Source organism: Mus musculus, chromosome 17 (genome assembly GCF_000001635.26).
Source record: "Mus musculus strain C57BL/6J chromosome 17, GRCm38.p6 C57BL/6J".
Classification (NCBI taxonomy): Eukaryota; Metazoa; Chordata; class Mammalia; order Rodentia; family Muridae; genus Mus; species Mus musculus.
In genome coordinates, this window is record NC_000083.6 from 51,424,988 (window position 1) to 51,448,515 (window position 23,528).

Consider the following 23,528-nt stretch of genomic DNA (forward strand, 5'->3'; position numbering starts at 1 on the left):
GCATAAGCCTGCTCTACTACCTGACAACAACTTCAAATGGTCCTTTTTGAAAATGTTAACCAATTTATTCTAACAAACAAGCCATGGGCTGGTCATGCAAGCCTAATGATCTGGACTTGGTATCTGGGACCCATGTAAAGGTGGAAGGAGAGAACCAACTCCAAGTTGTCTTCTGACCTTCACGTGTGAACAATGACAAACGAATGCCCACACATCATACATGAAGCAAGGGTAAAACTTTAATAGTACAAAAGCCAAGTCTTTTCTTGTTTTAAACAGAAACTCACAGGACTATGAATACAAGTATCACTCAGCATACATGGTCTTCTCTTTTCTCCTTTCTTCTCTCCTCTCTTCTCCCTTTCTCTCCCTCTTTTTTTCTCTTCCGGTATACTGGCACAAAGAAGGTCATTGATTTTGGAGGGGCTCAAAGTACTTGCCGCACAAACAGCTCAGGGCATTTTAACCAAAGGACGTCCAGTTGCTGAGGGAGGTGACCCATTACCAAGACGCATGCAGCAGGGGGATAATGTGTGCATGTTTGTTGGGCTTCGCCTATTGCTATAAGAGCAGGTTTTGTTTTTCCTGCAAGATTCTTCAGACCAAATTAAGCAGTAAAAATATTCTAATTGAGTTGAGCCGGACTGAGGGTGCATCCTTATCTTGTCAATTACATGGTGTAATGCATGCTTCCAATTATACTATTTCTCTCTCCAAGAGGAGCTTGTAAGTGGGTTCTCAGACAGGCATGGAGAGAAGCAGGCCTGTTGGTACTGAGAGAAGGAAGGGTGCGATAGAGGAGCTGTCACAGAAGTCCTTGCTGCCCAGGTCCATACCTGCGCAGAGACGCGAGGGGTGATGGAGGGCTGACAGATGGAGATTCCATTGCGAACTATAGGACTTCGGTGATTGCTGCTTCAGACTTCCTGGTGGAGTCGCAGATAAGGGCTTGATGGTGGAAGGCAGGAGATCCAACCCCTGTAAGAGTGAGTGAATTTCCCGTGTGCCTTCTTGTCACAGTTTCCCCTACATCCTCCATGCCCACCCTCTGAGAATACTTTTCTCCCCCTGAGGCAGAGGTGAGAAAACTGCGTTTGTAGTTCTCAGTACTGAACTTCCAATTTTTGTATTTAGTTTTGGGAATGTCTTCAGAAACACAAGGTTGTAAAGGCTTTTCCTTTGTAATCGTTGCCACATTTTAAGTTTCTTTTGCCTACCAGCCCCCTTGAGAGGTGCGTGGACCCCGAGAAACTCTCCTCTTTCCCTTACGTGGTGTGGGGAATGCTCCACTGTCCGTTTGAAAAAAAAAAATGATGATCAGTAAGCAATTAGAGGGTTGAGAGAGCCTTCCACTTAGCGTCTGCTAAGTGGGTGATTCCTCGGTGAGCGGGACCCTTCGAAGCCTCGAGAAACTGAAACCCCTCCGCAGCCCAGCGAACACCATCTAGGAACTCTTGAACTGTTTCAAATTGTTTTCAAATGGGTCTGAATGCTGTTGAGAAATGCATAATTTACGACCTTAGCACTTGATTAGGTGTTAAACGGCTGTTGGGAGAGATGCCCTTGGTAGTCCCCGATACCATCTAGACTCTAATTATCGCTTCACAGGAGAGGTGAGGCTGGATAATTGAGAACCCAAATTCTTAAAGGGTTTGATGTGGGCCATTTTCGTATGCAGTTAGGCAAATTATTTCTCTACCTAGACGGTGTCTAATTGGTGCCGCTTGACGAGGAGAAGGGACGGAGTTAGGAGAGAGTCCTCCAGGCCTCCAGCAGGACGAGAAAAAGTTGCACCGAGTAGGAGCTCTCTCCACTTCAATATTTTCACTTTAAATATGTGTTCAAGGAGCGAGTAAAGGGAAAGCCAGAGTCAGCCAAAAGAAAACAGAATGTAATTAAGAGCTGATAGCCATGCCTCTCCCCAGCCTGCCATTACTAAAGGGTTTCTTCGGTTGGAACCCCTTCACCTTGTGTTCCTTTCCATTGATGGCTATAAATTATTTAAGCCCCAAATGCTATAACATTTATCCATTAAATAAGGATGGGGAGCACGGGCCAAATGTGCCAGAGAGAGGGACCCATCTCTAGCTGCATGCAGCTGGGGAAATCCAAGGAAGAGGAGCAATCACACCCGTCCTTTGCTTCCGCCCCCTCCCTCCTCCCTCCACCCCCAGTCCCTGTGGTGTCCTCAGGGTCCACAACGAGGGTTGTGGATAGAGAGGTGGGAGAATGAACGGTATCCCATGCACTCTTTTCTCTTCAGCAGTTTTCAATTCCAGGAAAACAGAACAACAAAACCACCTGCTGGGTTCTGTTGGGGGCTCAAAGAAGGCTGATGAACAGCACCCTTTTCTCATCCTTTTACATTTGGGGTGAATGGTACATGCTAGAGGAGAGGAATGCAATCTGCCTTGATTTCTAATATAGCTGATTGGAGAATGTGGGTCACATCAGTGGCTGACTGGTTTTTTGTTGTTGTTGTTGTTGTTGTTTTGGTTTTTTTCCCCCAGTGAAATCAGTGCTTGGCCCCAGGTACTGGCACAGTTGCCCACTGCCAGCCTCCTCCAAGACACAGGCAGCTGGGCGGTCTCAAGGCTCAGAGAACAGCCTAGAATGCATGGTGTCCTCTGCCAGGCTGACTCCAAAGAGCCTCTCCCAAAGCTCCAGTCAGGTAGGTCACTCCAGTCATGGAGGACTGGGAGTGGGGGTGGGAGTGGGGGGGGGGTCAGGCTGGGGTGTCCCTCCAGACAAAGTCCTTCTGAGTGCCTCATCATCATACCTGAAATACATGGGTTCTGGGGGATGGAACTCAGGTTCTCATATTTGCTCAGCAAATGCTCTACCAACAATGACATCTCTCCAGTCCCAAAGAACTTTATTATATTTAAATATTCGGTGATTCTCTAAATATGTCTTAGAGCTGTGGTTAGGGTTGAGGTTTGAATGTGTCAAAGGGTCAATGAACTGGCTAACGTTTAGCAACATGTTTGTAGGCTTGGGGGTGGGGGGAGGGTGTGAGGAGGGAGGGGCTGATTTATAGCACCTGCCAATCTCTGTGGTGTAAATGCTCTCACTATATCTGATTTCAAGCTAATAGTAGTTCAACACCTGGATTTCAAACATCTTGAAAACATAACGGTTGATCCTGGTATAGCAGGACACCACTACAAGGCTGATGATACAAGAAAGCTTGTACCTACTGCAGTACTCTCACTCTTAGGCTCCAGACAGGCCCAGAGGTGAGAGGAGGGCAAGAAAACTCCAAGGTTATCTACGTGCTAGGGAGTACAGTACATGCCAGATGATTTGAGGAGAAGCGTTGTCTAAGGAACTATTCCACACACATAAATGTTGTAAAGGGGAGAAGATTAAACTCAGAATTTGTTTTAGATTTTATGTTAGACCCAGTCCAAATATTTGCTAACCAAAATAGTCTTTCTGCTACATCTTTATCCTTCATGCTGACGCTATGCTATTAAACTTGACAGTTCATCATCTTGTATCTGCTGAGAAATACAGCCCTGTGGGTCAGGAGACCTTAGAGCATTGCAGAGCATGGTGGTTCCTAAAGAGCAATAGCTGTGGATCTGCCCCCTGGCATTTTCCATCCACCCTCTGTATGACGTAGAAGAAGCCTTGGAACAAAGAAATAAAATTCTGCTTTGCCCCTCCATTTAATACCTCCTTTAAATGTTACACGTGATTGGCTTTGGATAAAGTGTTAATTCCTAATTCTGCTTAACAATGTTGTTATTCCACGATAGCTTTAAGTGATCCCACCTGTGTTACTCATGCCCTTGTCTGATTCTCTCTCCTATGTGTGTTGGGACCTATGACTCGTTTCTAAATTGCAGAAGACAAGATATGAGACGACACCCCAGAGTTTAGGTTGCTTAAGGCTCTCTTTCCATGTCACCTCTGCTCTCCTGCTGACTGGTAGAGAAACTAGAGGCTGTTTTGTGCACCATGTGTGCAAAGGCATCCACCTACCTGTTGATGAAGAAGAACGGCCTTTGGGAGTTGTAGGCCCATAATCACAGCACACTTAAAGCGTGGTGGTAGAACTTCCCAAGCCAGCCCTCTCAATAAGAATGCAGTCTGGCTGACAGATCTGTTGCATTCTGGTAAGAGCTAGACTCGGGGAACCTGGTTAGGTCACACTACGAAACTATTGCGAAGTAATCTACATTCTCCTGGATCCTTGCTTCCTCCACCAGAGCAAATGCACACATTGCGATGTCTTCTGTGTCCACTCTTGTTCCTCTCTGGGCTCCCGAAGCCTGATTTCTAGGGAATCACATTTATGCTGCTTTCCCCACTGTACTGCCTCCTGAGCCCCCAAAGAACTTTTTAAATATGTAACTATTTGTGTGACTCTCTGGAATATTCCTTGGAGTGGTGGTTAGAGTTAGAGTTGCAGGCTTGCATGTTTTAAAAAGATCGGTCTTTTGGTTGACACTGGAGTGCAGTTGGTGAGTGACACTCAGGGTCTCTTCCTGCCAGGTTGTGTCTGGGAAGATCTAGGTTATCCTTTGAGGGCCATGGATCCTGCCATTTTGTCCTATGGTTCTAATTGTCTCAGGCTTCCCTAATGCAACCCTTCTTACCCCCACTCCCCAAGCCTCAGTACTGGGCCAGCTCCTTCATTGTCAATCCTATTCTTTTTCACATCAGCTTCCCTCATCCCTGCCTGGCCTTAGCAAATAGTCACTTTGCTAGACTCTCCAAAGTTAGTCTATCCAACTATACCACTGTGTCTTGCTGGGAGCCTGCATAATAAAGAACATGTCATCTTTTAAATTCTATACTTTCACACAAATTCCACGTTATTGATATGCCTCAAGGACCTGGCCCCTATCCTCCACCTCTCCCTGGCTCAGTAGGTCTCAGTGTTATCCCCAAAACTGGCATCAGCTTCATCCTGGGGCTTTGTTAAAATTCTTAGGCCCCAGCCCAGAAACACTGAATCAGACACACTAGGGATGGGTCCAGCAATCTGTGTTGTAACAGCCCCTTGGGCGATCGTGGGATCACCACTGAAAAACCTTACCCTACTGTCTTCTGCTTTAGATACAACTTAAAATTTCTAAATTACAGCTCAAAAATTTGGCTAATACCATGATAGATTATGTCCATCCTAAGGCGCAGACCCCGATTTCCCAAACTTCTCATGTGGAAGCAACATGATTTTCTACTTAGTTATAAATCCATAAACTATACACAAATAGACTTAGTCATTTAGAAGGAGAAGACAAAGGAAAACGGAAATAAAGGATGGGTTAAAAAAAAAAATCCCGTCTTTGACATAGTAAAAATACACCTGAGAATGAGCAGTTCCCTTAAATGATACACAATTACAACAGAAAACCTCACACCCAAATGTGGAGGGAAAGGCTAGCAATCTGTAAAAGAATGCATTGCACCCCCATGAAAAACGCAGCCAAAATTTCATTTGATAATTTCATCACTTCATTTTGCAAAATGGTAGCCGTGGCAACTGGAATATGCGTTAAAGGTCTATACCTCTGCGTGTACACCTCAATTTGTGGCAGGTTGTTTATTTGCTATTCTTTTTCATGTGGGCCAGTGATCAGTCTTATTGAACAAAGCTTCGCTCCCTCCCCTTCCCATTTCTCCCTCTCCCTTTTTCAGGTTTGGCAGGTGCCTAGATTTTATCTTTGCACAGGACAATGAAAGAGCAGCTGATCTACAGAAAAGCAACAATGAGAACAAAATCCTATGTACAATTCTAGCTTAAAAGACAAGGGCGCTAACAGTGAATCACTAATCCTATTCTTACTATTAAATCGTAGCTAATTATTTATAAGTCAAGAGTAAAGTCTGCAAGTCTTAGTGAATATGGTTGATTGGTATAATAGGATGGGACCAGGCAGGATTCTTCTTCTTCTTCTTCTTCTTCTTCTTCTTCTTCTTCTTCTTCTTCTTCTTCTTCTTCTTCTTCTTCTTCTTCTTCTTCTTCTTCTTCTTCTTCTTCTCCTCCTCCTCCTCCTCCTCCTCCTCCTCCTCCTCCTCCTCCTCCTTCTTTTTTTTTCTGAAGTAAACTTCACTTCTTACGACTCAGTAAAATATCAGCTAGTTAAACATGCTGTTGTCTTGGCACTTGCCAGTAGTGGTGTTTGAAGTGACTCACCTCTACTAAACATACCTGAGATAGCTTCTTGTCTTCAGTTCACTTGGAAGCAACCATAGCAATAATGGGGAGCAGAAAATGGATCCAAAACGTGGTTCTGGGACTCAGATCCAACTGTGTTCTCTAGCATAAAACAGAGTTTATCCTCATGGGATAAAATCTTACCATGCAATTCCTAAAGATAACCATCACGGACTACACTTTACATGCCTGTGCCTTTGCTGGGTAGGTCTGCCTGTCTGGGTTGGACACTGGGCTCACTCATGCCCCTCTGATTAGCAGGAGGGTTTACCAGACCTGGCTAGTCTCTGCAGACTGGGATAAACCAGCTTGGCTCCATATACCGTGCTTCTCCATCTAGCACGTCAGTTCTGACTGGATTGCAGGCCAGTGGCGGTGTTCCACTGAACAGAGTGGGTACACTGAAGGACTCTTGAAACCTTGGATCTAAACTAGAGCATCAGTATGCTACTGTCATTCCACTGGCAGCAGAACCCAGATTCAAGGGTGGGGAACCGATAATTATGGACATGGGGCACCACAAATTCCTATTGGCTACAGGAGGGAGAGCTGGGTCTCTGTATCCATCTACCACAGGAAGCTCAAGGAAGCTCGGCTCACATGCTAAACACCTTATTTTTAAGGGGGAGAGTAATGTAAAAATAAACATTATGTGTGAAAGAAGTTCCCGTACCTAATTTAGAAACAATCTGGTTTACTAAAATAGCAACATCCCACCCCAAATCCTTTTTTAGTTTTCTCATTTTTAGCATTTGTTGACTTTTCCACTCCATATAGACAAACTTCTATTTTTGTGTTCATATGCATGTGTGCACATGTACAAGTGCTCATGTGTGTGTGTGTGTGTGTGTGTGTGTGTGTGTGTGTGTGTGAGCACTCAACTGTGTGTGTAGGTGCCTCAGGAACTAGCCATCTTGTGTTTTTAGACAGTGTCTCTCATTGGCTTGGAGCTCATCAAGTAGGCTAGGTTGGATGGCCAGCTAGCTCCAGGGAGCCACCCATGTCTACTTTCCCATTGTTGGGATTACAAAAGTGTGCCACCATGCGTGGCTTTTTAATGTGGGTTCTGGGAATGAAAGTCAGGTTCATGTGCTTTAGGCCAGCACTTTACCAATGGAGCCATTTCTCTAGTGCCTAGATAAACCTTCCTCTTTAAGGTATTTGTTTTGATGATACTGCAATCATCTTAGCCCTTTGTTTATAAATATATTCCTATGGATTTCAGAGTTTTCATCACATAGGAATATTTTCTATTTTTTTTTTAAGTTTTGTTTTTTGAGACTGTCCTTGCTATATAGCCTCGGCTGGTGCTGAACTTGTAACCTTCCTGCAGCTGTTTGCAGGTTTGTACCCCACCCCTGTATATAAGTACAATTTAAGTAACTGTACTTGTTGTCCACAGTGGAGTACTTGAATTTTCTTTCTTATTTTGAAAAGTAAGGTTGAACGAGTGCATCCTGGGTATTGGAAGCTAGTGTGCGAGCTCAGGATGCAGGGGAGCACAGTCCTTGAAATTCCACTTCAGAGTGAGCAAGCAACAGGCAAAGGGCAACTGACAAGAGCTATGGCTGTAGTAGTGCATTGGAAATGTTGGTTGATGGACTCCTATATAGAGATGCCTCATTTATAGGGGAAAATAGAATTGGAAGTTAAGGGGACTGCTTTGAGGCAGTGACATCTCCTTAGCAGAGGACTAAGAAGAGACTTGCAGAAGAGAAGAGACCTCGCTGAAGGCTCAAGACTCCCTCACGGCGTGCTTTAGGAACAGAGTGCCCGTAGTGGTATACGGCGTCACTGCTGGCTCCACCCCCACACACGTTTGCTGGTGTCCTCTCCCTTTCAACATTTCTTAATTGGACAACTGCCTTCGAGATGGCAGACTTCACTTACAGCCAGAAGTTCTGAGACTGTATGTTCCAGCCCTTACCAATGATCTATGTCCTTCATAAGGGCATCTCCCCAGAGCTCACCTTTGAAATTAGATAGATGATTTTTCCTTTCCTGGCTTGGTCCCTTCCTTCTTCATCCCACTTGCTCATATTCCTGCTCATCTCCTTGGCATCATCATAGCACATGGCTCTCACGTGGGGATGATTCTAGGGTACCCAACTCTTAGGCAGCTGGTATCAGTGCAGAGTATTAAGTGAAGAGAGTGGTATAAAAGAAGGTTGGAGGGATAGGTCAACCAAGCTCCCACAAGCTGCAGCCCAGGCAGTGAAAAGTTATAACTAAACGAACCTTTCAAAAGGTTCTGCCAGAGAGGCAATGGTTGGAGAGACGGGTGTTTCAGGGAGGGCAGTAGTAAAATCTTGCACTAAATCCAGGACCAGTTTCCATTCTCTGTGCTGGCATCTCTACTAATTTCTATCTTTTTTGATTGTGATAAAATGATCTGCCTCTTGGCTATGCCTCAAAGATGGCATAAGGGAAAAGATAAAGGATTTGCATACACTTTGGGTTCCCTGGAAAAGAAGCAGTCAATAAAAAAAAAACATAATTATTATTGATAAAATAAAAATAGCAATGCAAGCCTGTAACTAGCCCCTGGGGAATTTTTACATATTAATGTGAAAAAAATAAGCATTATATTAAGGACTAAAGCAACTGTCTTTAGGTTTTCCTTTTGTCTCAAATATTGTTGTTCCTTTGAGTATATACGGGCTTGTGTGAATGTGAGCCCCAGCTTGGGTCTCTCTGGGGTACAAATAAGGGTATTTTGAAAAACAGGAGTTATGGTAACGTTTCAGTGTGTCTCTTGTTTGGGGAAGGAATAGTTTATTTTGAAATTAAGACAGCTGCAAATGGTGTTATAAACATAGGTAAGATTGTTGTTGAAAAATATTGGCTTATGTTCTAGATAAATATATACCCCACACACAATTCCATACTCGGTGTGTGTGTGTGTGTGTGTGTGTGTGTGTGTGTGTGTGTGTGTGTGTGTGTGTTATGGTGTGCACATGTGCTCAAGCTTGCTAGATAGTCTCTGATCACCAAATACTTTCCCAACTAATGTATGGAGAGTGACAGATGGGCCAGCAAAGGCTGAGAAGCGGTTGCCCATATCTGGCCAGCATGGTTTTGATTGTATGACGGATTGTCAGCCAGCTACACGACAGAACTATTATTTTAGGCATTTGGGAGAGAATTGCCCAATATCAATGGGAAAAATAGAGGCAGGAAATGAAATAGACTCAATAGACAAGGGAAGGAGCAGAAGAGACCAGCATGGAATCAGTTCCCAGGTTCTTTTGGGCTCTGATTCCTCTCCATCGTTAAAGCTGCCATTGCTTTCTTCACAGAAGTGCTTCGGGGGAGGTGTCTGTGTAGGTAAAGCCACATCAAGTTAAATTCACACAAAGACTCCCCAAGAGCAACTGCTCAACATCAGACTTACCTGTTATGTGCTATCCAAATCATTTGTTCATTTGAAGTATATAGATCTCTTAGCTGAAATATATGTAGTCTTCAGATGGTAGGTGCATATTTCCAAAGATCCTGCTTAAGTTCCTGTAATTTAATATGTTTGAACCTCACTGGGGATCTATAACCTCAAAAACTGTAGAAGCAGCCAGAATACATGAAGATGGCTCAGCCTCTGAACACATCACCCAACTCAAAACCATAGCAATGTCTACTTTCTGCTTCTTCATCAACACCATTCTGATACTGTGTTTGTTATACATGACTGAAAATACAAAATACTCTCTGCTTGATAAGAGATCTCCACATTGCCTCAATGTAGTGCAGTTTAAGCTCTATGAGAGTTAAGGATAAGATGAAATTGTTATTAATTAAAACATTTTTTCATATTAAATAAAGTCTCTTTACATCACTTTGATTTTTTTTTCTTCCATTTTAGAAGGTGGCCTTACAGGCCTGGGTCACTAAGCTAGAACTTTGCAGGTTTTAGTGTTTTATCCTTTGTCCCCTTGGAAGAGTTGTGAGAGGGTAATGAAGGCTAGTGTTGAGAAGTGGTAGTGAGATGGCAGAGCTATGTGAAATATTGATATCAGTTGCTACCTACATGACTTTAGATGACGTCTCAGTCCCAGCTTCCCTGGCTCGTTCTCTCTGGCTCTTATCTTCTTTGGGGTCTTGTCTATAAAAGATGATAAGATATAACATTTCCACTCTCAAAGATATCCTGGGATATACTAATCACTTAGTAAGTTTGTACTGAGTGAATGAATTCTAGAATGTAGTTGTAGTGGTTCGAATAGGTTTGGCTCCCATAGATTTGTGTTTGAATGATTGGTCTACAGGGAGTGCTATTAGGAGGTGTGTTCTTGTTGGAGTAGGTGTGGCCTTGTTGGAGGAAGTGAGTCACTTTGGGGGTGGGCTCTGAGGTCCTATGGTTAAGCTCTGCCCAAGGCAGAAGCCAGTATTTCCTGGTTGATTTCAAATCAAGATGCAGAACTCTCAGCTCCTTCTCCAGCATCATGTCTGCCTGCATGCTGCCATGCTTCCTGCTATGATGATAATGGGCTGAACCTCAGAACTGGTAAGCCAGCCCCAATTAAATGTTTTCCTTTATAAGAGTTGCCTTGGTCATGGTGTCTCTTCCCAGCAATGGAAACCCTAACTAAGACAGAAGTACAAAAGAATTCAAAATGAAGACTTACTCATATGGCTGCCTTCATGAGATGAACAGTAATGTCTAGGCCATTGTAGATATTTCCTGAAATTAAAAGAAAAAGAGTCACGTTGTCTCTATTGTTCTAGTATTGCTTGACTTCCCACCCATCTGATGTCCTCCCATGATAATATATAGCCATATGCAACATCTTACTATGTAATAATTTATAAAATATGACCATCAACTTTTGAACACTGACAATGTCACTTGGACATCACTATTATTGGATATAATCATATTTCTGAGACTATAAATAATTCTTTCTTAACCACCCCTTTTAAATTAGCATCTATTCGTTGTACAAAAATAATGACTTCTATTATATTTTCATACTTTTTCCTTGTATACTTTAATCATATCTTCCTCGTTGCCCTCTGATGTTCCTGCCTACCTCCCCCCTCCACTGGTACTTTTCCTCTTCCCAAATAATCCCCCGCTCTTCATGTCATGTCGGTGTGTCTGTCTGTCTGTCTGTGGGTGTGTATTTAAAAATGTAAGTTATATTTATAGAGAAAATATTTTCGTGCTGAGTCTTTCTTTCATTCTGGCTTAATTTGCCTAATATAATAATCTCTAGTTCTGCATATTTTCCTGTAGACAACATGATTCATTCAATAATATTCCATTGTGTAAATGTACCTTAATCTCTCTATCTACTCTTCTGTTGATGCACATCAAATCCCATAACTTGGCTATTATGACTAATGTCAAAAAGAATATCTATCTATCTATCTATCTATCTATCTATCTATCCACTGATGAGTCACCCAAGGAAAAGTCTCTCAGTTTAAGCCCACACTGATCTGCTGGAATGCTAAGTTCAAACTCTTTTGAGAGTCTTGGCCCTTCTGGACCTATGGCTTGCACAGCAGAATGTCATTAGGCATTTCTCAATCTGAATACTTTGAATATATTTCTCCTGAAGCTGTGGTTCAATCCAATGCCTAGCTAAGGAATAGATCAGCAAGAAAAAAAAAAGAGTGAAACTAACCTTATCTCTGAGTTCTTAACTCAAGCACCATTGATTAACCTCAGACTTGAAGCAGGTCAAATTCAACCTGACTTTTGTATGGCCTGTAAGTAAATAAACTATTCCTATATTTATAAATGGTTGAAAAGATACCAAAAGATAAGCAATAATTTTGATATGTGAAAACTCTATGTGGTTTAATTTCAATGTCTATAAATCAAGTTTTATTGGAATACAGTCATTTATTTTCATTTTGTCTTTTGCACTAAAATGGCAGAGTAGGTAGTGGCAACTGAGCCCATAGAGATTTCAAAGCCTAAAATATTCAGGTTGAGCTTTTCCAGGAAATGTTTTCTGAACTCCTAACCAGACATCAGTCAATCCAGACTGAAGAATCCTAAAGTTTGTGCTGATGTCACTAAATTAGCACCTTAGCTGCAATTACCAGCGCTTCCAGTGTCTATGGGCAAGACCTCATCAACTTTCTATTGTCTTGGCCTTGACTCCAGCTTTCCTTAAACTCTGGATCTGGAAAGTCCTCAGAGCAGAGGCTTTGGCTGTGAGCATGGATGGCTTTCAGTGCTGCGGATGCCAGTCCTAAGGGCACGCTTTGGCTGGGGAGGCAGCTGAGATGAAGTATGGCTCCCTTATTAACTTGTCAAAGTGTGATGCAGCTGCATCGTTCGCTCACCATTTGCTTAACTTAAATAAAGGTTGGTGGTTAGGCTTCTGTTGCATTGTGCTCTCCTGCTAATTATCAGTGTATTTGTTTTAGAGACAATTAGCCACCTGGTTCATTCTCCCATTGAAGTCAGGTCATCATGAGTTACATCTGCTTTCAGGCCTCCTCAAGTCCAAGACATAATAAAAAGATGATGGCTATGATTATAAAAAGCGTGCTGGGCTGGGCATCAATGCTACCGAATATTGAATTCCCAAGGAGGATGGAGTTATATCATTGTACTCACAGAAGCTCCTCTCTGCCAGTCACAAAAGAAGAATGTGCACTGAGGACTCTTGTGGAGAGCTACAAACCCTTCCGGAAGTGGCAAGAGTGTTTGCAAAGGTAAGACGCTAATAACTGCAAAGCCAAGGGAGAGAGACTCCTCCCAGGACGCTGTGCTGATAACAACAACAACAACAACAACAACAACAACAACAACAACAACAACAACAAAATAGTGACATGTAAGCTCGACTCAGTGCTTGCAGAATTTGCATAAAACCAAAGTTGTTCAGACCTGTGGGTGTTGCCTTTTTAAAAAATGTGCCCGGTAATGTGACATAATATTATGCACTATACACATTTGCTTTTATAATCCCATATGCTCTGGCAAACTTAGCAGTTTGGAGCGAAGGCTTTGCTATGCTAGGTCCTCACTGAATCATATTGATGATGGAGCTGCTGTCGGAATGCGAGAAGGAACTGGAGGCCTAGGACACGAACACAGCTTTATTAGGTGGCTGCTGTACTGTTCCCATGTCCCCTGAGGACAGTCAGATCCCTAAGGCTTGGTGTAATTAATCGAGTATGCATCTTTGCTGTGGAGAGCCTGCGTATCAGCTACTTTTCTATTATTGTGATGAAACACCAAGGCAACTTAAGAAGTGCTGGGTTATTTGGGATTTCCGGTTCCACAGGGGCAGAAAATCTATCACCATGATAATGGGAGCAGCAAAGCAGGCAGGCATCAAGGGGAGCAGAGGCTGAGAGTTTTCAATCTGACCCACGAAGGGTGAGAAGAGAGCACACTGAAAAATGGTGTGGGCTTTTGAAACCTGAAGCCACAGCAGTGACACACATCCTCCAACAAGGCCAAACCTCCTAATTCTTTCCTAAACAGCCACCAACTGGGGACCAAGTATTCAAAGGCCAGAGACTTGTGGGGCCATCTTATTTAAATTAGCACAGCCCAGAATTGGGTTTACTAGTGTGAGAGTGTTAAAATACTTCACTTTAGATATATTATTAGTCAAGTGAAGACTTAGTAAGCTTGGATGTTGAATATCAATGAAGCATCTTTGCAAGTTACAGTAATTGGTTGTCCTAGTTTGCTTTCGGTTGTTAAGATATAGACTATGACCAAAAGGAACTTGGGAGAGGAAAGTATTTCAACTTCACAGCTTACAGTCCACCATAAAGGTAAGTCAGGGCAGGAAGTCAAGGCAGGAACCTGGAGACTAGAGCTGAATCAGAGACCTTGGAACGCTGCTTAGTGGCTTGCTCTACACAGCTTGCTCAGCTTTCTTATACAACCCAGAACCGTTTGCATAGGGATGGCACCACCCACAGTGGGCTGGACCTTTCCACATCAACTACTACTAACAAAATATTGCCCTATGGACTTGTCTACAATCCGGTGAAGGCATTTTTTTACAACTAAATTCCCCTCTGATCTAAAAAACATAGCTTGTGTCAAGTTGACAGAAACTAACTGGCATACAGGTCAATCCAGCATCGCTCACAAAACCTTTTGCTGCTCTGTGACCTAGGGTAGAACATAGCATCGAGTATATAGTTCACATTCAAAATGAGCAAGTGGCTTATGCGTCCAAAGAAGTTTTACTTGACATAAAACCAGTGACATCTTCAGTACTGTAGAGTCCCCATCCTCCACTCTGCTGGTCTGTGCTCTGGGAACTATCTACAGGAATCTGTGGGGTGTTGGCCCAGCCAGAGGAGTCAAAAAGCTGCAGCTTCCGAGGGGGAGCCAAAGCAAGGTGGTTGCTGGGCCTCTTCCAGGGCAGCTGCTGTCCCAGAGTCAGGCAGACAGTGGGACACAGCGGGTGGCTAGGAGCCACTGAACAGGAAGTGGCTGCTGTAGGTAGGCTCAAGCAGCTTCCAGTGCTGAAAGCATCAGGAGGATGCTCTTGATTCAGGCACTCTCAACCGGTCTTTGGTGAAATAACTTCGTGCACTTTATTCCTCGTGAATAGGATCTTTTAAACATTTTGGGATGAGTTGGGGTCGGTTTAAGATGTTAGGGATGGCCCTTCTTCATGTGGAGGGGCTTTGGGTGCTGCGTCTATGTGACTGATTGTCACAGTCCTCCTCATGATATGTCATGGTCATGTGTTTCAGGACAAGAACCTGCTCGGAAGTAGATTTAAATGCCTACTGTTCTCAATGATGAGAGTTGCTGGGGTTCCTGAATCCACTCGACCCCACTAGGTTTTCTGTCCCGTGGCATGATCCACTGCCCACATCTCTCCGTAGAGGCCCCTCGGCACCAGAGTCCCCTCTCCACAAGGCCACCTCTTTCCCTTTAGAACAGGCTTTGAATCTGGAAGACAGCAGAAGTGAGAGCTGGCATGGCTCTCTAAACCTGAGCTTTCTAAGGTTTCTTAATGAGATACCATGCTGAGTAACATGCGGCCCCTTAATTTTGGGGAAAGAGGCTCGGCTAAATTAACCTAGGTAAGTCAAATTTACTCAGGACTTACAATGCATTTTACATGTGAATGAGCCTTGTGACCCCAACATTTCTCAAATTCATGCAGAACCCCCTTTGCTTGGGAAAGAAGTTGAGAAGCATTGCTCCAAAGTGTTCTGTTTAATGGGGGACCTTATTAAAACTCACCAGCAAATGCGGATAAAGGGGTGACTGCAGAAAGCCTGCAAGGGTTCCAGCCCACCCTGTTCATTGTCCCTCTCAGAGTTTGAACTTGTTTTAGTTTATTTTTTAGTGGAGGTTTGATGTCTGAAATGAATGACCTCACTTTTAAATTTGTGAAAATGGATACCTTGTGGAGCCATAGGCCATAATTTGAAATGGCAAGAAATAATTTAGCTAATTGAACTTAGAGATAACCCTCACAACTTTTGATCACCTACATATAACTCCATTGGTCTGCAGACAAATTGTGTAGTACAATTGGGGTGTGGGTGGGATTACCCTCACTTAGTAATGTGGCAGAAACTAATACAGCCTGATTGTGTGCCCCTGCTGGTGGCTTGTGAGCCTTTACTATTTGGGAAATGTTTGCCAGTTACACAATAGCGTTCTCACACAAATAGTGTGGGCACGTGAGAAGCAAGAAGGCGTCTGTTCCCACCCACTGATTCATGGTGTGGCACTAGAGAAAACAGGATTCTCAGGTCACAGCTACAGATGTCTCTGCTGTCTAGGTCTATTTTTACTTTGTGTTTTTCTGTAGACAGTCACAGAGTTGTTGTAAACTTAGTCCTGTTTAGCAATTACGATGTACTTCAACTGGCCCTGCTCATTATACTGTTAACACTTAGGTTTAAAGAATGCTATTACTTTGTCCTTTTACACAACACTAGGGGAAGGGAGTAAAGAGTTAAAAATGGAACTTTTTGGCAGAGAACAATCACAGTAACACACTAAAACTTACTGATATTTTTCTTCTTTATAAAGGGATTTGAATAACAGCCACAAACCCTATGGTTTTTAAGTGACGAGGAATGGGTTCTGACAAAAGTTGATTATAGACTAGATATATGCCATTTACTTAGACTTGAGAAAATGTACAGTTTGAAAACTGTGTTTACTTAATCACATATCAGAATTTCACCCTATTAAAAACAGTGAAGGAAAGACCAAAAGCATGTCACTCATGAAAGCTCCCTAATGCATTGAAAAGCCCGACAGTGGCTTTGTCTCCTCCCAAGGCTTGCCTTTGAGGCTCTTGGTCTTCGAGAGACCTGGTTCTCAGATTGCTAAAGGGGCAAAGTTTGGAATTAGAGGTCTGTATTAGGACTTGACTCTGGCTAAACGTTGTTAGAACCCTTATTTTTAAAGACTATTGCCTTATACCGTACTTGGCTTATCTCTTTGGGACATAAATAATTGCTCACATTGGTTGTGGTTGAGGGAGAGTCATTTAGAGATGAATTTCTTAGGTGCCCATGTAATAAACTTTACAGGAGACTGGGCAATACCTTTGGGATATTTGTGTTTGTTTATTAAGAAGTAAGGGAGAGAACATCTAATAGCTCCGATTGTTTAGATTATATGTACGTGTTTGGGAAGCCAGAGCAAAAAGCTGTCTTATTTTTTATGTTTTATTAAAAACCAAATCAGAAAGAATTTTCTTTCCATGGTAGAGGATGTCATCAAATTCACAATTTATGAAGCAGGGCAAAGCAAGATGGCATCTGAAAGGTATTCCCATAATCTCCCTCCCTAGTCATGGTGAGGTGAACAATTGTTCTAAGACCGAACCACTTCCCTATGCGTGAAGAAAGTCAGGTAAGCCATTGTACTGCTTGGTTTTAGTGTAACAGACCTAAACGCTTAACTGAAGACGACAGGAAGTTCATCTATCCCCCTCCTTCACTCCCTGAAGCAATCCTCTGCGGAGAGGCACCATTCACTTGGGTGAAGGAAAGAAAGTTCAGTCCTTAGTCTTGAATCTCATTACCAGATCATCCACAAAACCCAGGGCAGTTTGAAGCTCCATGACCCCTACTAATAGATCAGTATCTATGGACCAAACCACTAGAATCGACGAACAAATTACCTCTGTCATTTTCAACTACAGGCAGTAGCAGATGAGGGGGATGACGTTTAAGAATATGGGGTGGGACTGGACAATGATACCCAATGGTACAGGGCTTTGTGTTGAAGCCCAGATGGTGTCTCCAGAGCATCTCTGTCATTAGGAAGAGACCACTACACTGGTAGGACTGACAGGTACTTTGTCTGTATTAGCACCAGCCTTCGAGTATCCTCTGAGGCATTGAGACTCAGGTCAGTGTCAGCCTTGAGGGTGAAGAAATGATTCCTACCACCCAGTCCTTGACCTTGGGCAGCATACTTAGCACCAGACCAATATTGGTGCATGGACTTTTGAAGAGCTCTGAGATCAAGCAGAGGATTATGTTCAATAGGACACATTTGTGTTTCTGCCTGTATCACTACGGATGGGGTGTGGTTTTCTGAGTGCCACTGACTGTGGATTTGAAATCACTAACTGACTGAAGTTCCTGCCGCGTAATGATAGACGGTAACCTGAAACTGTAAGCTGAATAAACCTTTTCTTCCCTAAATTGCTTTTGACAGGGTATTTTATAACAGCAAAAGAAATGAAAGTAAGACACATCCTCTTACTAGGTGCAGGTTCAATGCAATCTTTATCAAAAAGGAGAAGAGGATTTAAATCTATAAACACACACACACATACACACACACACACACACACACACACACACACACACACACTTAGACACAAAGCCATTGAGTTATTTTTTTTTCTTGAACAAAAAAGAAGAAAAACAAAAGAGGATTGCCTGACTTCAAAATAGACTAAGCTATACTAGCAAAAATAGCACATCAAGGGATGGGAAGATGGCTCAGCTTTTGCAGAGGACCCAAGTGCAGTTCACAGAATCCATAGAATCCATATGGTAGTTCACAACTCTCTGCAACTCCAGTTCCAGGGGATTATAAACGAAAGGGGTTTGGTAGGATGATTTACAGGTCCAGTGGATCCAACAATGGCTGTCTATGACTGGAAGGTTCACGAGTCTAGAAGTTGTTCAGTCCGAAGTTGGATGTCTCAGCTGGTCTGTATTGTGTACAGAGAAACTGAAGAAGTAGACTTTAATGCCAGGAATGGACTTGCTAGTGAGGTGAGAGCAGGCAGGCAAAGAGCAGAGCTTCCTTCATATCTAGGCTTCTAGCAGAAAGTGTGGCCACCTCAAAGACCTGAATTACATTTGATCTTAGGCAAAAGGCCGAGAAGCGATAAAGACCTAAATTAGAGGTATGTCTCCCCACGTCAAAAATCCAGATTAGAAGTAGATCTTCCCATTTCAAATTAAGGAAAACTCCCTCACAAGTTTGATCCAGTTTGGAGTTTTTGTCATTTCAGATGTAGTTAAGTTAGCAACCAAAAATGTACACCAGGTTAAGAGAACATCATTTTGGTCCTCTGAAAAATCCCTGGAAGCTTCCACAAGGAAGCAGTTACTGTCTCCCTCTTCTTGACCCTGGAAACTCAGGGCCTCCTCTACCATCAATCTGATTCCAGAGGTCATCCACCCCTGGAAGAGGTGAGCTCATAGAGTCTGGAGTCTGTGTGCCCTTTAAGGAAAAGAGAGGGCAAGGTGGTTGATGGCAGTTGGATCACAAAAGCTTGTGCAGAAGTCAACCAATGAAAACAAATGATGGGCTCAGAGAACCAAAGCCCAGAGCATTTTAAAGTGAGGCTCCAGAGAATGAAGACAGCCTCCTTTCCATACAGAACACTGTGTTTTAAAAATCTGCTTTAAAATTCGAAAAGGACAAAGATACAAAACCCACTGCCCAAACTGCTTGCCCCTAATTACCAGCCAACACATCCTCTGCCTGCCTCAGGTCCTTGGGCCCTGTAGTCAGAGAACTTCTCCTCTAAGAAGGCTGAGTTAGTTTTCTGAGAGTGTCTGCTGTTGAGAGGGTCACATTCTTTGTCTAGTTTCTTTCCTCATTGTGTGTGTGTGTGTGTGTGTGTGTGTGTGTGTTCTTCATATAGGTATATTTGTGTGAACCCATAAGCACACACATAGAGGGGTTTGCATTTAAAAGCCTAAGGTTGAAGTCAGAATCATTCTTGACTTCTCTCCACCTATAACTAAGGCAGGCTCTCTCAAATCTTCACCTCACTGATGTGGCTAATCTCAGTAGTCAGTTTTGCTCTGGGGAGCTGCTATCTCTGCCTTCTGAGGATGAATTACAGGTGGGCTGCCCTGCCCACCCAGCACTCACTGGGTTCTGGGGATCCCAACTCCAGTCTTTATTATCAAATGCAAGTGCTTTAACCACTGAGCCATGCTCCCAGCCCCTCTTCAACTTCTGCTATGTGAGAGGTGACAATAGTGTTTTCAAAGTGTCTTTCATGTTTCGTGTTTTACTTAGCATTGGACTCAACTATTTCAGCCCTTTCTTACCCATCAGCTCTTTTAATGAAGTTCACCTCTTGGTCAAGTATCATTGATGGCCATGGCTTCTTCTTATGAAACCCTCACAGTGACAGGACAGAAGGCATAGGTAAACAGAGCTGGAAAGCAAAACAATGCTCAGGGTGTGGAGGCAGCACATGTGGAGGCTGGGCCTGGCCACTCATTTTTGAGCACTGAATGTTAAGAGAGTGGTCTTACTTCCTGTAGCCCCTTTTCTGTCTTCACAATAACGATAATGAAGTTGTGGGAAGAGCGGTGGATTCCAGAATGCCAAGCATTTAGCACAGCATGCTTGGGGCAAGTGCTGAGTGAATTTCAGCTGCTACCATGATCATTGTCAGGAAGAAATAAGGGAGTTTTTTGTGGACTTGTCTGTCCTGTCCTGAAAATATTTGTACTCCTTTCCACCACAAATAGGCAGTGTTGTGGGACAATGAGAGGTATTCTAGTTTGCTTTCTGTTGCTGTGATAAACACCATGACCAAAAGCAACTTGGAGAGGGCAAGGGTTTATTTCAGCTTACAGCCCCCAGGTCACTATCCATCTCTGAGCAGATGAACTCAGCAGGAACTCAAGGCAGGAACTAATGCAGAGGCCATGGAAGGGTGCTGCCTACTGGCTTGCTCCCCACGGCTTGCTCAGTCTGCTTTATTATATAACCCAAGACATATTGCCCAGGGGTGTCAGTGCCTACAGGGGACTAGGACCATCCACATCAATCATTAATCACTTGCCTACAGGCCAATCGAATTGAGGCATTTTTTTTTTCAATTGAGGTTTTCTTTTTTCAGATAACTAATGCTAGCTTGGGTCAAGTTTTCAAAAGAGAACAATAACAACAAAACAACTAATCACCGTAAGTAAAAAGCTATAAAACAATTCAAAGTAACTAATGTGGTTTTATTTTAAAAGCACACTGCTGAACAACATGGAGAAACTTAATTGCTAAATGAGACTTGTGCTCGTCATCTGCTGGGTTCTAAAGGCATCGTTGTGGAACAGCAGATGTGGAACTCATTTGCAGAGTTTTGAGCAGGTTATGATGGACGGAAAGAAGAGACTGCCCCAGCTCAGACCAGAAATGGGTACAGTTATAGAGGGGGCCCAGACACTTGGCTAAAAGGACCATCTGTCTTACACCAGGGAATGTAGGTATTCTGGGAATATATGAAAATGAAGTAGAATGAAGGTGAGGTAGGTGCTGGGGACCTACCTGCAGGATAAAACAAGATGATGGAGCCTCAGCACCTAATGTGTAAGGCAGATTCCAACCGGGGAAATGGTGACAATTCAACCAGCAGAATTGTCACAGGGAGCTGATCTGAAACAGGACGTGACAGCAACTCTCGCAAACTCCTTTTTCTTCATGGTACTTGCTGAATGCTGATAGGGAAACCATACAGACAGGCTGGTAGAGCTCGTTTTGTGACATCAGGTGACTTCTGTCTGAGCCCCGGGCTCAGTAGCTTTCCACCTGTGAAGGGGCTCTGCAAGCTACCCTCTGAGTCGAAATTTTCTCACCTGTACAATGGGGCTGAAAAATATCTACTTGGTAGAGTTGAGGTGAAAATTGTAGTTTGAGTGCCAAGATCCATCTGGAGTGCTCATCCCCTCCTGGGGATTTGATAAGGAGAGCTTTTATTATTATCATGTGCTGGGCATAGTGCCAACATGTCTGAGGTGGCATTGAGACAAGAAGCCATTGGACATGGGTCTTGTGTTTAAATGTGATGTGGCAGCCTCGTTGCTTTGATTTTGTTCCCTGTGGCCTCAGGTCACTGCTGCTGGCCACACAACAGTGGAAAGAAACAGTCTCTGAAAGCTATTTCAGATGGCTTTTCTGCATGTGACTTGGGTACCAGGAAATCACCCCACGAAATGAGATCTGTGTTGTAGTTCTTCCAGAAGGAAGACATCAGAAACTACTTTTTCTTGTTTTGCTAATTCAAAACAATGCTGGAAAACAAACAATAATATAATTTCAAAGTCAAGTGCTTATCGATGTTTTCTTGGTTATAAAAGTTTTATGTTTTTATATTTTAGCCTCTTCAAAATAAATGGGGAGCTGGGCTAGATTAAAAAAGAAACAAGCTCTAAATACTTTATAAAACTTACTTTTCAAGACTAAACTTTGTGGAACAGATACTGGCTTAACTGTAACAATAAGAATTGGTACCTGGAGATCTGAAGAGATGGCTTAGCAGTTAGCAGGGGGCTCTGCCGTGGCTCAGCAGTTAGTTAGGAGGGGGCTCTGCTGAGTTCAGTTCCCAGCGTTCACTCTGGTGGCCTACAGGTGCCTACTATTCCACATTCAGGGGATCTGATGTCTCTTCTTGCCTCCAGGGGCACATGCACTTGCATGCATACATAAATACACATATACACATAATGAAAATAAAAAATAATCTTTTAAAAAAGAATAGGGACCTGGAGATATAAATCTGTATGTTCTTCAGATGTTAACGTGCAAGCAATTCCACTGGAATCCTCCAAGTTCCTAGCAATGTCATTACCTGCTGCCATCACCTGCCACCGCCAGGTATGGGTAGATATAAAAAGATTGCTCGCTATTTCAGTTGCCACCCTCTTTCTGTTCCCAGATGTTCCTAGTCAGTCTCTCTGTTTTCATGTTCCCAGTCAGTCTGCTTCTCTGTCTCTCTGTCTCTCTGCACCTACCCCCTGCCCATGCCCTTCTTTCTGTCACTTTCTGTCTTCCCTTCTTTGCCCTTAAGGCTCTGCTCCCATCTGTCTGCCTCTACCCCTTCTCCAGGCCCTCACACTTATACCTTCCTCCAAATAAACCTCCTTTTAACCAGATATGTTGCATGGGCCCTCCAGGTACCCCCTTGCCACCATTATGTTTCATAACATTGGTGCCGAGACTCGGACTGCTAGATAAGGGTCTAGCATTCACACCATTACACCATGAAACAACAATAGGACCTCAGGACCATGAAGCTTCTAGGTGGCAGAGCTTAGACTAGAACCATGTTTCCAGTCCCAAAAGACCCTTTTCTCCTTCACTAGGTGCATGTGTATGGTAAGGGAGAAAATGTCCGACTAAATGAGTACACGGTGAATTAGTACAGAGCCAACGACCATTACGTTTCCATGATGAGGCCTATGATCTTCAGCCATCCAATCTAGTCTTATTCATTCAAGACCCAGTATAGAATCAGGACACTTCTCAGTGACTTCAGACAGAGCACAGTATTCTATGTCTGTGCATGGTGCCACCATGTAGAACACAGGCTGAGCAGGAATGTATTACAACAGCTTCTCTCTCCTCCTGGAGTCATTGAGAAGCCAAATCCCATTGTCTTCTTTCACAGCATTCCTTAAACCCTCTACTGCCCAATTCCTTCCTACTCAGCCCCAGAGAGTGAAAGGATCATCTTGCTGAAGTATCTCAACAGCTTTGCCAAGTCCCTGCCTTCTCTTGTTCCCTCCCTTCTTGCTCAGTTTCATATTCTGGGCCTTTGAACCTGCTATTTGCTCTGCCTTGTGTGAGCGCCCGACTTACCAGCTAAAAGACGCCACAACAGGATCCTTCTGCACACATTTATTGGGATAGCTTGATTGCAGAGGTGAAAAGACCCCGAGCCCCAGAACTGGCGCTGCTTATATAGGCCTAGGAGAGGCGTGTCTACACCTTATTGGTTATGCTTTCAGTACCTCATTTACATGTCTCGGGTCAGGCAGTGACTCAGCAAAAAACTCTACTGCACATGCACACATTGGTTGTTTACCCAAACTTATGGGTGGTGGCCTTGTAATGGCATATGTGGCTTCCCACAGCCTTGGACATTTTATCCTTATCTTCTTAACTGCTTAATGTCTACTT

At 43.4% G+C, this 23,528-nt stretch overlaps 1 long non-coding RNA gene across 1 annotated transcript; it reads right to left on the reverse strand.

Moving 5' to 3' along the window:
* Window positions 1-221: 221 nt before the first annotated feature.
* On the reverse strand, window positions 222-23,282 carry C330011F03Rik (RIKEN cDNA C330011F03 gene). The gene is made up of 5 exons (NR_046166.1): window positions 23,208-23,282; window positions 10,795-10,850; window positions 9,567-9,679; window positions 8,143-9,491; window positions 222-978 (listed from the first exon to the last, which is right to left on the reverse strand). It is a non-coding gene; the product is annotated as an RIKEN cDNA C330011F03 gene (long non-coding RNA).
* Between the last annotated feature and the right edge of the window lie 246 nt (window positions 23,283-23,528).